General features: G+C 34.2%; 1 long non-coding RNA gene and 1 other non-coding gene across 2 annotated transcripts; both read right to left on the reverse strand.

The window, feature by feature from the left end:
- Nucleotides 1-10,980: 10,980 nt before the first annotated feature.
- LOC141634187 (uncharacterized) lies at nucleotides 10,981-12,002 on the reverse strand. The gene is made up of 3 exons (XR_012538949.1): nucleotides 11,913-12,002; nucleotides 11,475-11,511; nucleotides 10,981-11,325 (listed from the first exon to the last, which is right to left on the reverse strand). It is a non-coding gene; the product is annotated as an uncharacterized LOC141634187 (long non-coding RNA).
- Nucleotides 12,003-14,830: 2,828 nt separating this feature from the next.
- On the reverse strand, nucleotides 14,831-14,937 carry LOC141636642 (small nucleolar RNA R71). The gene has a single exon (XR_012541244.1). It is a non-coding gene; the product is annotated as a small nucleolar RNA R71 (small nucleolar RNA).
- Between the last annotated feature and the right edge of the window lie 534 nt (nucleotides 14,938-15,471).

Below are 15,471 nucleotides of genomic sequence, written 5' to 3' on the forward strand. Positions count from 1 at the left end.
ATTTTCTCTAATTAATTCATTCTCACTTTTTTATGAAAAAACCTCTCTTCTCTCTCTTGTTCTTCACAAAACTCTTTTTTTGTGAATCTAATTTGTTTAAATCAAACACTAATAATACTAAAAGTAGTATATGAGTATTAGTAATAGATTTTAAGGTAAACCACAATATAAACATCTAGTACATGTTAGTTTGTGGGATTAAGGGATAGTTTTGGGTGCAACTAATTGGAGGGCTTCTAATTTGAAGTCAAGTATGTTCATCCATTAATGGAAAGCTCAAGAACTAACAAGAAGGAGATCTTGTTGGTGCCCAATATGACCGAAATTATTATGGTGAGAAAATGTTTTCTTATCTTCTTTTATTAAAGTTTGCATGCATAAAATCCACCTTTAATTTTATGACAAATTAATTTTACATATATGAGTATGTTAGTATGTATATGAATCTACATTTCCTTCAATCGGTATCAAGAGCCACGGTTGTTTGCATGCAAATCGGTTAAAAGTTTTTCCGAGTTATAAGAATAACAAATAAAACTTGTAAAATTTGTGTTATTATGAGATATCACGAAATTAATTAATGCATGTTAATATTTCTGGTCCTAAAATGTTTTAGGATATTTTGGTTAATTTTTCGGATTTTTATTGTTCATAATTTACAATAATGGCATTTAAATGTGATTTTATGAGTAAAAATGTCATTTTTGGTCTAAAATTAGCTATACTTCGAATTTTCCATTGATTTTTGGATATGTTGTCACATATATTATTTTGAGATAACCTGTAAAGTTTCATAATTTTTGGACTTGTTATGCTCGAAAAATGAATTTTTCATTATTAAATTCGGATTTAAGTGAAAAATAGGTTAATATGAGTTAAATTTCGAATCTGGTCATAGAAAATTAATATGTTGTCACATGCAATTTTTCAAGATGTGTGTAAAATAATTGTCTATAAAGAAGTCTTTTTGCATGATTTATGAATTTTTGAACAAAAATAGCATAAATAGTGACATTATTAGTGGAAAATTAATAAAAACATAATCTATGACTTAGGAAAAACGTCTAATGTTGCATTTTATTATATTTTTCAGATCTAAAATTGAAAAGTTAATGAAAATAATTTTTCCATGTTATTATGATTATTTTATTAAAAATCGATAAACCGCAACATTGTTTTTCCGGTAAATTTTCGAAATTTTTAACCTAAGATTTTGAACATTATGAGTGTCATGGAATTTTTTCCAGAATGTTCATGAATTTAAATTTTGAATTTTGAATTTATTTGAAATTTTGTGATTTATTTGAAGTTTAATGGCTTATTTTTGTATTTTTGGTCCATTTATGAACAATTTTGTATATATGGGTTAATTATGGTCAAATTATTAGTGAAGACTATATTTTGAGTCCTAAGAGGTTAGGGTAATTAACTTATGCATAAATATGAGTTTATGCATTTTTGTGATTATAAAATGTTGAAATCACGCAAATCCGTAAAAACCGAGTAATATATGATATTGGCTAATTAAAGGCGATTTAGCATAAAAATTGAGCATGTTCATACATATTATAATGCTGCATTTTTCTTTATGATTGTCATAATTTTAATTTATGTAATTTTGAATTATGTAATTTTACTTAGTATGGCCTTAGATTTTAATTGGTATTTCCCGAAATGTATGGGAATATCGATTCGGTTGTAATTTTTATTGTGATCTTGTATCACCGTTTTGTAATTTAATAGATTTATTTTATTTTAGTTACAAATGTATAATAGGAAATTATGTAATTTATTATGTAATTTTATTCATTCCGGAGTTCCCAAAGACGGATTTCTTCAAGAATGGCGATACATAAAGACGGTGTTACCTCGAGATGCGTGAAACAACCGAAGTTCAAGGGACCAATGGAGTTGGTTTCCGAATATGTAATAGATAAATAGTTTTCTATTTTAGGAAAGGCCATACTAGGATTTATTTATCTTTATGCTTGCATTTTATTTTATGTCACATGCATCGCTAAATCGCCATAACTAAAACATGCATTTTTATCTTATCGAGTTTATCGACCGTGTCAATTCAAATTATCGTAGTTCACCGCTTTAGTTCACTTAAAACGTGATAGATAATATATTGACATGACCTCTCCCTAAAACAATTAATTGAGACATAGCCTTACCAAATAGTAGAAACCATGAAAACCTATTTCGCGAGGGGAGTGCACTCGGCCACCCCGGGGTACAAACCTTGTTACGTAGGGGAAGTGGGTGATGAATGTTAATCCACCGAATTCATGTTGATAAGGGATGTATCGGCTACCCCGTGCCCAAGTTGATGTGGGTTTGGATAATGGACACATTTATTCGAAATTTGGATTGAACTCAACAAAAGTAATTGATAAGGGTTGCATCGGCTACCCCGTGCCCTTGTTGATGTGTTTTGGGCTATAGATAAACATTAGAGTAATTTTATCGACCAAGAGTTCTAAAAGTAGAATCGATTAAAAGGTTAATCCACCGAGTTATATTAATGAAGGTTGCATCGGCTACCCCGTGCCTAAGTTGATATGAATTTGGGTCTTGGAATCATTTATCATAGTTGGGTAGAGGTCACTATGTAAATGCTATACTTGTTTACAAGTATTTATAAAACGATGAATGTTAAGTTTTCCATTATTCCGTTATAATATTGTTCTATTTCTTTACCACAATTCATATACGATATCATTTCGATTTTTGATTCAAATCTCCATTAAAACATCGTAACTAAAGACAATATTTGAATTTTTCCTTCTAAAAATCTCGTTTTATCCATTGGAAGGATCTCTTGTAGAGAGTATAGATAAAAGTTATTCGTTATCAAACAGGTTTTTGATTCTTGACTAACACATCTACTTACAATGGATTGTTTTTCATATACTTAAATGAATTAAGTACCTTGAAAAGATAAAATTGTTTTGGTGATTAGATTTTTAATTCAGTAATTGACCAAAATAACGCAACCACTTCGATGAAAGTTTTAAGACTAAAACGAACAAATGAAGAGTAATCTTCATGAAATTCAATTTTGCTTCTCAAAGCAAAGACTCATTGAAATAAGTGGGGGCATTCTCTTAAACCGTTAAGATGAGGACGAGGTTCAAGAAGTAAAGATTATAATGGAATTGATACAAGGTTATGTTAAAGGTAAAGTTGTTGAGAATGACGATACTAAACCTATCAATCGCGACCGATAAAGTTTCTGTTGTCTTAAATGTTAGACACGACAAAGGAAACTACCCCAAATTATTGAAGAATCAACAAGTTAGTTGTGGGACATCTAATGGGACCTTCTTCTTTAAATGTTTATTTGATTAAACATAAATTTTGCTAGTACTACTTCGTCAATATTAGAAACCAATGGAGGTTTTCATCATTGTACTTGATACATAGGATGATTAGAATATGACGACTAGCAACAATAATGTCGAGAGATAGAGTAATTGTGTACTCAATCTAGTTTTTGGATTTAAAGTTGTACTTAATTATGACTATTAAGTGCATAAACTCTAAATAAGAATATAAACTTGTTAAGATACAAAAGAGGTTTCACTTTTGTGACCCTTTACACCACGATTTGATATATGGCTAGCCCATTATCAAGGTGATTATATTCTAAACCAAACTAGAATGATATATCATGAAGATGATGCAAGACTCAAATTGGTAACCCAAGATTAAACCTTAAATTTTGGAATGATGAACGCAAAGAGTTATCAAGTACTCTTGAAACCATTAGATTGTTAATGGTATATGCGTATCTTGTATTCAAAGCAAGATGTCTCGTGCCTTTTGGTTGAAAAGGAGATCGAGGTTTTAAATCATTGATCCAAAATAGGTTGATCATTTTCTTTTACCAACGATTTAGGTTGACGCTAATGTGTTCACTTAATAAGGTAAATAGAGAAAACTTTGAAGAATTTCAAAGAATTCAAGGAATCACGATTTAAGTCGTGATGGGATTATCAAAGTGAAGACTTTGATATAAGCCAAAGGAAATGTGATATAGTATCACAAGTTAATCTCTCTTAGCACGCATTATGGAATAATGTGTGGTTAGCTAAGAAATCAAACGCTATTCGATATGGTTTGGATTTCAATCAAGTTACTTTGAGTTACTTGATCATTTTGGGGATTTTTTGTCTAAATTATTTTTCCACTAAATCGAATCATATGAGATATGAAATGGTAAAGGTACCATGTTTTTAAGTTTTTCACAAGAAACAAATGCTCATTTTTCCCTTGCAATTATCACGAGCACGACGGGTTTGCGGCTCATGAAGCTGTCTTTCTAAAATACAGGTTTATTTCTAGAAGACAGAGTGGGAGAAATTATTTAAGAGCCAGAGCCACAAAGAATGTTATGTCGCAAGAAACTGGTCTTTCTTGGCTACATGAGACGTTTTGTGTAAGACGTTGTTTCTTCAAAACCTAGGAGGTTAAATTCGTCACTTGTTAAAAATGATGAATTCATGCTACTTTTAAGAAAGTAAAGAGCTTATAACTTACAAAAGAAATTGTTTGATTCAAGTTGATTACTTCTAGAAAGTAATGAACATATGACTTACATAAGAGTGTTTAAGTCACAACTCAATACAAGGCTTAGAGCCATGAAAATCCGAATCAAAAGGGCTTGATTAGTGACAAAGGGTTTTGCACTAATAAAGAGATATTTCAAAGCAAATTGGTTGCAAAGGGTTTTGCACTAATTGAAATGATTAAGTCTATTTGGATCTTTTTAGGGATTGTGTTTCATTATGAAGTTATGAAATACATAGCGAGTGAATCTAAAACCCACTTCTTCAATAGAAGGAATGTATTCAATACATGTCTTGAGTTTAGTAGATTCTTGCAACCCTAAGATAATGTGAAACTTGAGAGAGGGTCTTAAGTAGGACATCAATGAGTTAGAATCAACATTTTGATCATGTGACAAAACATTTCTCGATAAGTCGAGAAATTGTGTTTATACATGAAGTTTAGTGGGAGTTACGGAAGTTTTAATTAGTCCGATATGTGGATGACATATTGATCATTGAGAATGATTTAAGACTCTTGGAGTATTATAATACATCTTGAATATCCGGATTTATGAAGATAAATCCACATGATATTAGCGTCATTAAGAAGTCTTATGTTGATAAGATTCATGACTAGTTCAATTAAATTGAATATATTTGATTGATTTCATTTGCTTCGCATTTGCCGAATCAATTAAAAAGAAATGATGTATAACACTTCATATGCTTTGAGTATGATGAATTGTTTTCAAAATCGAATTTAAGTAATCTTTACCAAGTAAGCTATAAAGATTACCCTTAAGTGCTTGCAGAAGCATTAAGGCTATGATGCAAAGTGTTTATGATGCAATATTGTGTAAGGGTGTTACACAAGTGACAATTGACAATTGAGATTGCGCATGGTTTCCGACAAAACCATAATCAAAACACATTAGGATGGTTAAGATACCATTGTGGCAATGTTTATTAAGAAGTAGATTTTCTAGAATCGTTCTAGGCAATAAAGAACAATGAGAGATATTTATAACGGAAATTGAGTACACTTGCGATCATGAGATGTGCAAGAAGGATGAGTCCCGCATTTGTGAAAACAGTGGGAGCTATTCTTAGGCTAGAGGGCCTATGTCTTGATTGGATCTCGACACGTACTCGGAAAGTTTTGTAATGCAAATGTATACATTACAAAGGAAAACGAGTATGTAGTGAGGTTAAGTAAGGTACAAGAAATTGATAAAACCTACTAACCAAAGCCTTCTCAAAGGCTAAACATGATGAGTCATGTCATTTCAATTGAATTGAAATGAACAACTATGTACAAGATCAAATTAGATTATAGAACATGAAATAGTAATCAGGCATTGACTATTCATATGTGATAATCGCATTTGTCGTTCGAGTTTTACTTTAAAACTCTTTTATTATACTTTGTTATATCCAAACGGGTTGTAGAGACAATTGAACCCCGTTAAAGTGAACACGGATTAGCATTGTATTCGCCCATAGTCACTTGTATGAGGTGACGTCTCGAAGTGACTAGAGTGTGATGCGATTGATGGCAAGTTCAAGTGCCATAGAGTCATGTGAGATGACTAGTCGATCACATAGGCAGACTGTTAGGAACACTTTGTCGGGCAGTGACCGCTTATAGAGTTCTGGCAAATTTATAAAGCCTGGTCGTGGCGAGAGCTACTATAGTATTCTAATGAGTCAGTTCTTTTGACTAAAGACTGTTCGCCTAAGATGGCACAGTTTCAGATTAACTTTGATTTGTGTTACTACGACCTTCGTAAATGGGGTCAAATGGGCATATTTTGGGTTATGATGGCTGTGGCTAGTCGAAGGGAATAAGTGCGATAGGAATTGTCCACCCCCTTGTCAGGGTTAAAACAATATCTCAGGGCCACTCGAGGAGTAATGAATCGGAAATGCGTGGCCACGCGGAAGGTATCCGAGTGGATAAATCCGGTCAAACAGTTATTCTCGGATCGAGGAAACCACTCTCGATATGATCACTTGCAAGTACGACTGAAAGAGACCTTGCATTGAGTGGGAGATAGTAATAGGACAAGAGAATTGGTGACGCACACTTGTCGAGGACAAGTGGGAGATTGTTGGGAAATGTGTCCTCAACAATAGTGCGATCACATGATTTAAATATCATTATTAAATCTCATTACAAGAATACGGAAGGGATGATACATAATATATATATAGTCAACTGGTCCACACATATCGGTAATGATTGGCTGGCTAGAGTTTGACATTACTGTCGTGCGACGGTGGTGACCAGTTGATCCCTTGAGGTCACACCTAAAGGACGATTCCCTTAATTGAAAAGGTTAATTAATTGTATACCGTTACAGATTAATTAATTCCTTAAAATTGAACAAATTATTATAAAAGAGAGAATAATGACATCTTATTATAATGTGATTAAATGAGATTTCATTTAGTAATTTAAGAAGTTATATTACTAAAATTAATCGGTGTTTGCGAAACACGCGAGATGAGAATGATAAGTTAGTTATAATTACAAGATATTGTGAATTATACTAACTAGTAATTAAATGACCATTTTATGAGAAAGTAATTTTATATTACTAGTCAATTTGTTAAATATGATTTATTTAATTTATAAATGATATTTAATTTGTTAAATATGCATTTTAAATTAAAACAAGACATAAGACATGTCACATGTCACATGACATACAATTGTACAATTGACAAAAATAAAATGGACTCAATATTACAAGGAAAACCGTTTTATATGTAGTGAGTGGGTGTTGATGGTTTTGTTATTTAAATAATAAAATAAACATCATGATAACACCTACTACTAGCTAGCTTTTCTTGTGAAGAACAAAAGCAAATTGGGAAGAAAAATTTGTCTACTCTATGCCCTCCCAACCGGTTTTCCATACACAACATTAGAGAGAAAATTTTCTCTAATTAATTCATTCTCACTTTTTATGAAAAAACCTCTCTTCTCTCTCTTGTTCTTCACAAAACTCTTTTTTTGTGAATCTAATTTGTTTAAATCAAACACTAATAATACTAAAAGTAGTATATGAGTATTAGTAATAGATTTTAAGGTAAACCACAATATAAACATCTAGTACATGTTAGTTTGTGGGATTAAGGGATAGTTTTGGGTGCAACTAATTGGAGGGCTTCTAATTTGAAGTCAAATATGTTCATCCATTAATGGAAAGCTCAAGAACTAACAAGAAGGAGATCTTGTTGGTGCCCAATATGACCGAAATTATTATGGTGAGAAAATGTTTTCTTATCTTCTTTTATTAAAGTTTGCATGCATAAAATCCACCTTTAATTTTATGACAAATTAATTTTACATATATGAGTATGTTAGTATGTATATGAATCTACATTTCCTTCATTAGCCTCGAGGCGAAACCCCTTATTGTGCACAAAGGCTCGCGCCTCAATGGGGTGCCAGTCGCTCAACCGTGTTTGTTTTCGTCTTTCCCCTTTAATTCATTTTCATATTTGTAATCGCTTTTTACTATTTCAAATATTTTCAAACCCTTTTTTATTTTATTTCATTTGTTTTAACCATAAAACACTTTTCACCCTTGGTTCCTCATACCATGACGGTTAAATCCGTGGTTCGGTGATAATATTTGGTTAATAAAATTTAAAAGGTATTTTAAAACCTTTTATTTCATTTTTGGGAGGTATTTTAAAGCCTTTCATCATTTCTTTACATTTTCAAAACAAGCATATTAGTCACCAACACAAAGTCATCCTTGGTTCTACATACCATGCCGGATTTTAACCCGGTACGATGATGAGTATCGACTAATGATATTCAAATGAACTTAAAACGATTAGTTCATAATTATTTTCAAAACTATTCATGTCAAGTTTGTCAAAGTCGAACCCGACACCGAATATCATCAAAATAATGATGATTATTCGAGCCTCGTTCCTCAAATAAACAAATGCGGTCTAAACGACTCTTTTAAACCAAATCGGGTCAAATACCCATTTCTCAATACGTTTTATAAACGTTTTTCAAAAGGTCAGAACACGGCATACAACCGTTAGTTGACCCGCGCCTAAACAGGCCCCTTCTTTCTTATTTCCAAAACCAGGGGACCCCTTGATCGCCAACAAGCTTGCGCCTCATGTGGCCGCCAGTGCAGGGCTGCATTCCTTTTCAAAGATTAGTCTAGGACGATCCCGACTCCGGTTAGCCCGGATATAGAACGGATCAGACGACTATTTGCTCATTCAAAACCATATTTTCAAAATGGTTCATTAAGACAAATGGATCAAGTTATGCACCATAAACCTAATACGGTAAATGGATGTTTAATTTCCTTCTTGCATGCAAATCAACCATTAATCCAACTCGACATCTTATAATTGATACTTGGATTAAATCAACCAACTTAGAAAGCTTTCACATGTTGGGTTTAAATTATTGGATGCGCATTCATGCATTTAAACCGTTTTATCAACTTTTGCACTCAATCAACCAAGATCGATCAGTAGAGGCCGCTACCGCGAGCGGGATTGGGTGTCTGACTAAAAGGCTTCCCAATACTTACCTTCACCTCTTACTCAGAAACTTTGGATAGTGGACGACCTTATCCAGGGCGTACGAGAGTCATTCTAGAGATAGGATGCTAAAGAGGGACGATTTCCTTATCTTTAGTACCTATGTCAAACGCTGCTTTGTGCTTCGATTTGACCGAGGTATAAAGTGGATTTCGAACGGGTTCCAAGCATCCCACAAATGCTCGGTGGCGACTCCGAACATCTCTAATCGTTTCGAGACCCTTACCGAGACAAAACCGACCGATCCAAAACGATCTGGTCGAAAGCATTTTTACGCCGCCGAGCGTGGTTTTCAAAAGACCGCACGTCCGAGATCAAACCGGACCCGCAGGTGGGCCATGTCCACAATCCCCCACTTTATTTCGGACATTGTTCTCAATGTACAACGTAGGAGTCGGAAAATGAAAAAGAAAGACATGTTTTTGTATTTTTAAGGTTTTATGGAATGTAAATACAAATGCAAATGCAATAATGCATGAAATGGATGAATGCATATATGCATGCTCTTAGTAAATGCAATTCTATATGAAATATATAACAAATGAATGCAATCTAAAGTACACTAAGTGATGCATGTTTTCTATTAAGTTGAAAGCTAATTTAAATTAGCTTAGGTAGCTTATGCTCAAACCTCCCCAAACCGATTTAAACACTATTTCTAGTGTTGGAGAAGTGAGGTTTGGTCATGAGTGACCATGCATGAATGCATGCAACTAACTACAGGAGCTATAATAGTCACTACTAGAAATCCCGGCATTTTATGACGCTTTTTTCAATTATTTCCGACGCTTCAAAGTGTTGAAAAATATTTTCTCAACGCTTCTCAAAGTGTCGATTTTATCGCCGTAGTAATTTTTGACGCTTTGAAGCTTCACTCTTACCGACGCTTTAATGCGTCATGCTAGTCTTCTCGACGCATATCTCTGTCATCATTTCTGACACTTTTCCATGTCATAAATTTAATGTCGATGCTATATAGTGTCATAAAATAATTTAGGTGGGAAATTTATTGTTTAGGAAATTTTCCCCACCACTAATTAAAGAGCATAGATATTTTACGATACCGTAATTTTCACCCTTGTGTACTAGCTCTTGAAGACTGCATCAGGGATACAAATCAACTCCAAAGACCAATTTCAATATTGCATTATCCATCTCACATGTGGATAAATAATCGTACAACAAAAAACCTATATTTCAACAAAATCCTCTTTGCTCTTGTTAGAACACATGTAAGCCATGCATTCCCTCGAATATTAGATGCCTTCATGTCAATTAATAAAATAATAGAACTACTACTACAACTACTACTACGTACTACTCCCTCCAAACTAGTTTTATTGTCCCAAAACTTTTACTAGGATTATTGCCCCTTTCAAAATTTGGCAAGTATTTACACTAACATCTTTCCTCTTTGCCATTTTATTAGTTTTTCTTACATCCACCAAAAGTTGAAATCAAGAGAATATAAATGGGATTTTTTTTATATTTTTTTTTTTTTGCTGCGGGGGGGGGGAAGAATACACATTCATATGGATAAGTTGGCACTAAGTTGCCGGTAAAGCCTAAACCGCGCTGCATCCACCTGTGTGAGTAAACAAATGAACACTTTGGAATTAGTAATAGTAGTCAGTACTTGTTATGCATCATTAAAATTCTTATGAAATTTATCACTGTAGAAATGAACTTAAAACTTCTATACAATGCGTGTCTTAATGACCATTATAGAATATTGAGAGCCAAAATGACCTCGGTTGGGATTTAATCTTATCATTTATAAAGGCAGACAATGCACCATATATTTGCTGATGTCAAAGTCAAGAATATAGCTCCTTGGCTTCAGCTGAATCCTACAACTTTCGATTAAAAAATTATCTTGCATCTTATTCATCATCATGTATGAATGAAATCAGCTAACAAATGATAAAAAGATGGTCATGATCGAGTGATAATATAAGAGAGGGATATGGACTAAATGAATCGACCATTTTTATATGTTTACACATGAATAGACCAATAATACACCAGAAGTGAGATTTACCTGCATTTTGTGGTTGTGGTACAGACGGTTTATGTGAATCAGAAAAGTAGTACAAGGCAAACGAAATTAGGAAACATGCATTTACTGATCCTAAAGTGTTTTTCTAATCACATCCTGCTATTTGTGGGAAGTCTGGGAACCCTGAACGCATAAATGTAATGTCGTATTACCATTCAATCACTTAAAGAAAACCATTTTAGATCAGTTTCTAATATATGAATTTCTAAAATAAGATCAACAAACCACTGACATAAAAGCTCAACAAAAGGCAAAAAGGAATAAGAAGATACCTCGAGAAACTTGAGGTTGGCATTGTTATAAGCCGGGCTAACTGAGAAGGAAGACAGATGAGTAATTTACCAACATGTTAAACCCAAATATTGATCATTTTAGTTATTCGATTCACAAATCTCTTACGGCCATATTGATAACCCTTTTGTTATAACAAGTTATAAAACCCCTATTTTGAAACGAAATACACAAATTAACCCTAGACTGAAAAGAACTATGCAGTCTAAACTAGCAGTAATTTTTAAAGATGTTTAAAGGAGTTGGAATCTAAATAAATTAAGAAAACCCTAATTGTTGGAGAAAATAATTAGAATTGAATGAGCACATAATTAAAACCAAAATTCATTGTTAAAAACTTCAATTTGAATCTCAAAATAAAGAACCCTAATTTGATTTCAAAATTTAATTGATAATTAATGAAAATAGGAAACGACAACTTACAATTAGAGAAGGTAATGGGAATTGATGATGGAGATGTCGAACGATGGAAGAGCAAGGCAGTGAGGATATGGCGGGATTTTTTTTTTTTAAGAAATGAAAAGGTGAGATTTTTATTTTGTTCAACTTTGGCATATCCATTTGTTTGGTTTTTAAAATTTGCAGAACTTTTAAAATTGCGCTCTAATGATATGGAGTATACAATTGAAGTCAAGCATGTTAAGCGCGTCCCTCAAAATTTTGACATTCTCAATAGACCATATTCATTTTACCCATTAAATGACCTCGACACTCTGGACAAGCGTCGACAACAAAGTGTCAAGAAAAGGGTTTTCTTGTAGTGAATGCAAGTGCAAATGCGGGTGAAATGCAATCTAATCTAACATATGGTACAATGCAAAAAAAGCATGAGAAATTTTGGGAAAAGGGAGAGAGTATCATACAATTTCGGAGTCGTCGTCATGCATAGGCTCCTAACCTTTGAACACATCATTACCGGGGTTGTTATACCCACCAAATTCACCATGCCCCCATAACCTCCACTTCCTTAACCATTGATGTGACTCATATTTGAGCAAATTTAGTCCCCGAATTAACCTTGTTCCCATGCTTTCTAGCATATATTAGGGTCATTTCTTATCTTTAGTTTCTCATTTTGCATATTCTTTGATGTTTTATATCCTTGGTAGGAGAGGATTGCTAACCTTGCATTTATGGAGCGAAATGGAGCTAAATGGATCGCATCTAATGACCAAGCATCGAAGAGGGGACCGACATTAGAGGCCTAAGCAAGTAAATAAAGTGAAATGGGCAATGATGAAAGGATCCTTGCATCCCCAACACAATCCCCGCGGATTATTAAGGAGCCAAACAAGAGAAGAATCCTATGCCACGATCCGAGCGGCTTGAGCTCAGGACGAGCGTAGCAGAGCACGATCCGAGCGTCCCGACTGCTAGCCCGAGTGGATCTTCTTACAGGACTAGCAGCGCATCAGGTGAGGACGAGCGGATCCTGGTGGGAGTTGCAAGCACGATCCGCGCATGTCCCTCGGGAGTTGCAATTCCTCAAGCTTCCCTTAGGGTCTTAATAGTCATTTAAGCCCTTAGTAGCCCTAATCCTTGTACTTAATTTTTGTATAAATACCCCATTGTACTACCTAGATTATCATCAACCCTTAATCAATCCTTAATAATCTCTTAATTCACTCTTAATATCATCTTAGTTTAGTCTTAATTTAGTTGTAATACACTTCTCAATATTAATCACATCTTAATCTTTAATTAATATCTCAATTGTTCTTAGTTTTGTTTGGGTAATTCGAAGATTATTTGGGTTTATTAGAGGATTGACAACCTTTCATCAATCATCAAGTACTTCTGTTATTCTTTGCTTTATTATTTGGATCATCTCCATAGGTATAATCTCTTTTTACCCTTGTTCAATTATTGTTAATCACATCATTTATTCATCATATTTTGCTTTGTTAGTATGATTGACAACCTTATTAGCATGTTAAATCGATCATGAGTGAGTAGTCCTTTAGCTAGGGTTAATGGGGAATTAGGGAAACAAACATGGGGATTGATCTATGCTTAATCTAATATGTTTTCATAATTAATTTGCTTGCTTGTTGTGATTTCAACCTATGCACATGTTATGTTTGATGAAATGCGAGCCTATGAATCCTTGCATTTTTTACCCATCTCTTATCTTTTCGATGAGGCTTGTAAGACATAAATCAACTCGAGCCTTATTAGACCATGCATAGAGTTGAAAAGGAGGAGACTAAGTCGACTTGTAGGTGTTGTACAGTCTAGGCGACTCGGCTCCGGGACCTAAATCTTCTTAGGGATTGTAAGATATACACTAACTCGATCCCATCATAACAATAAGTGCTTGCTTCTAAATTGAGAACATGTTTGTATGATTTATTTCCATGAATCTCCTATGAACCCATGGCACCCTAGTGCTTTTAATCAATTGTTTACAAACCCCATTATTTGCTTTAATTTGTTTTCATTAATTTACATTCATCTTGTTGATTAGTTTAGATTACATCTCATCTCAACCCAATTTGTGACACCCTAAGACATAGATACTTGGAATTGAAAATCCTACATCAATAACTGTATCTTGAGATCCGACCTTTACTTACCTCTTTACTAAGAGTAGTTTGTGAAGTTATAAATATTGTTTTGGTTGGTAGCTTTTGACGACGAGTTTTAACCGGACCAAAAATGGCGCCGTTGCCGGGGACGGTGTTCAATTGATTTGATTTTCGTTAATTATTTTTAGTTGTGTCTTTATTTACCATGGGGAAGTAAATCTCCTCAAGGTTGTTCTAATTATTTTTGAGTTGTTTGATATTATGCATGACTAGGAGATCACAAGGTAATTTATTACCTATTGATTTCGAGATTGAAAGGACCTTAACCAACAATAAAAGAGTTGCCAGAGGTACTTCAAGAGTTGTAGGTATTGGAGAGATTGTGGATATTCAACCAAATAACATTGAGTTTGTCAACCCTTTTGCAAGAGAAGGAGAGGATAACCCAATTCAAAACCCACCACAAAATCAACCTACAATGCCTAAATTTTCATCACATTCCGTACCAACTGAGGAGAACCTAACAAACGGTACTCCTACACCACCACATTTAACCGGTAATTTCATTGCCAAATCCGCATTCATACAATTAGTTGAGAGAAGTCAATTTGGAGGGATGCCTAGTGAAGACCCTCATTAACATATGGAGACTTTTTTTGACTATTGTGATGCAATTTCTCAAACCGGAGTTACTCAAGACCTAATCCGATGGGTATTGTTTCCTTTTTCTTTGATCGGTACCGCAAAATAATGGTTGAAGAGCCTAGACAAGGATACCCTAGGTATTGATTCATCTGGAGAAGACTAATATGTTGAGAGCCCAAATCACCTGGTTTAAGCAAAGGGATAAGGAATCATTATATGAAGCATGGGAGAGATTTAAGGACACTTGTCATTCTTGTGCACACCATGGACTTAGTGAGTGGTTCCTTGTGCAACAATTTTGGAACGGTTTATATGAAGACTCATGCAATGTTCTTAACATGGGATCCAATGGGATGTTTACCGAAGTTGATGACAATCAAACATGGGCCAAAATCGAAGAGATGGTGGTTCATAATTCCCAATATATTAGGCCTCGAAAGGTCATTAGAGGAGGAAAGCATGCGGTATATTCTATCACTCAGTTGGGTGCTCAACTAAGTGCTCATATCGACACCATCAATTTGAAGTTTGAGAAGGTCATGGCTAAGCTTGATGAAGCTTCCAAATCACCCAAACAACATGTTAATGCTATGGTGGCATCATCCTCAATCCCAAGTGGAGTATGTGAAAGTTGTGGAACCTTGGGACATGACCAAAGTGAATGGAACCTTGGGACATGACCAAAGTGAATGTAGGGGAACAAATGAACAAGTTAATGTTTTCCAAGCATACAAGAGTGGTACCCCTTATTCCAACTATTATAATGAGAACACCAAATTCCATCCAAATCTTTCATACAAGAGCC

The sequence above is a fragment of the Silene latifolia genome, chromosome Y (assembly GCF_048544455.1).
Source record: "Silene latifolia isolate original U9 population chromosome Y, ASM4854445v1, whole genome shotgun sequence".
NCBI lineage: Eukaryota > Viridiplantae > Streptophyta > Magnoliopsida > Caryophyllales > Caryophyllaceae > Silene > Silene latifolia.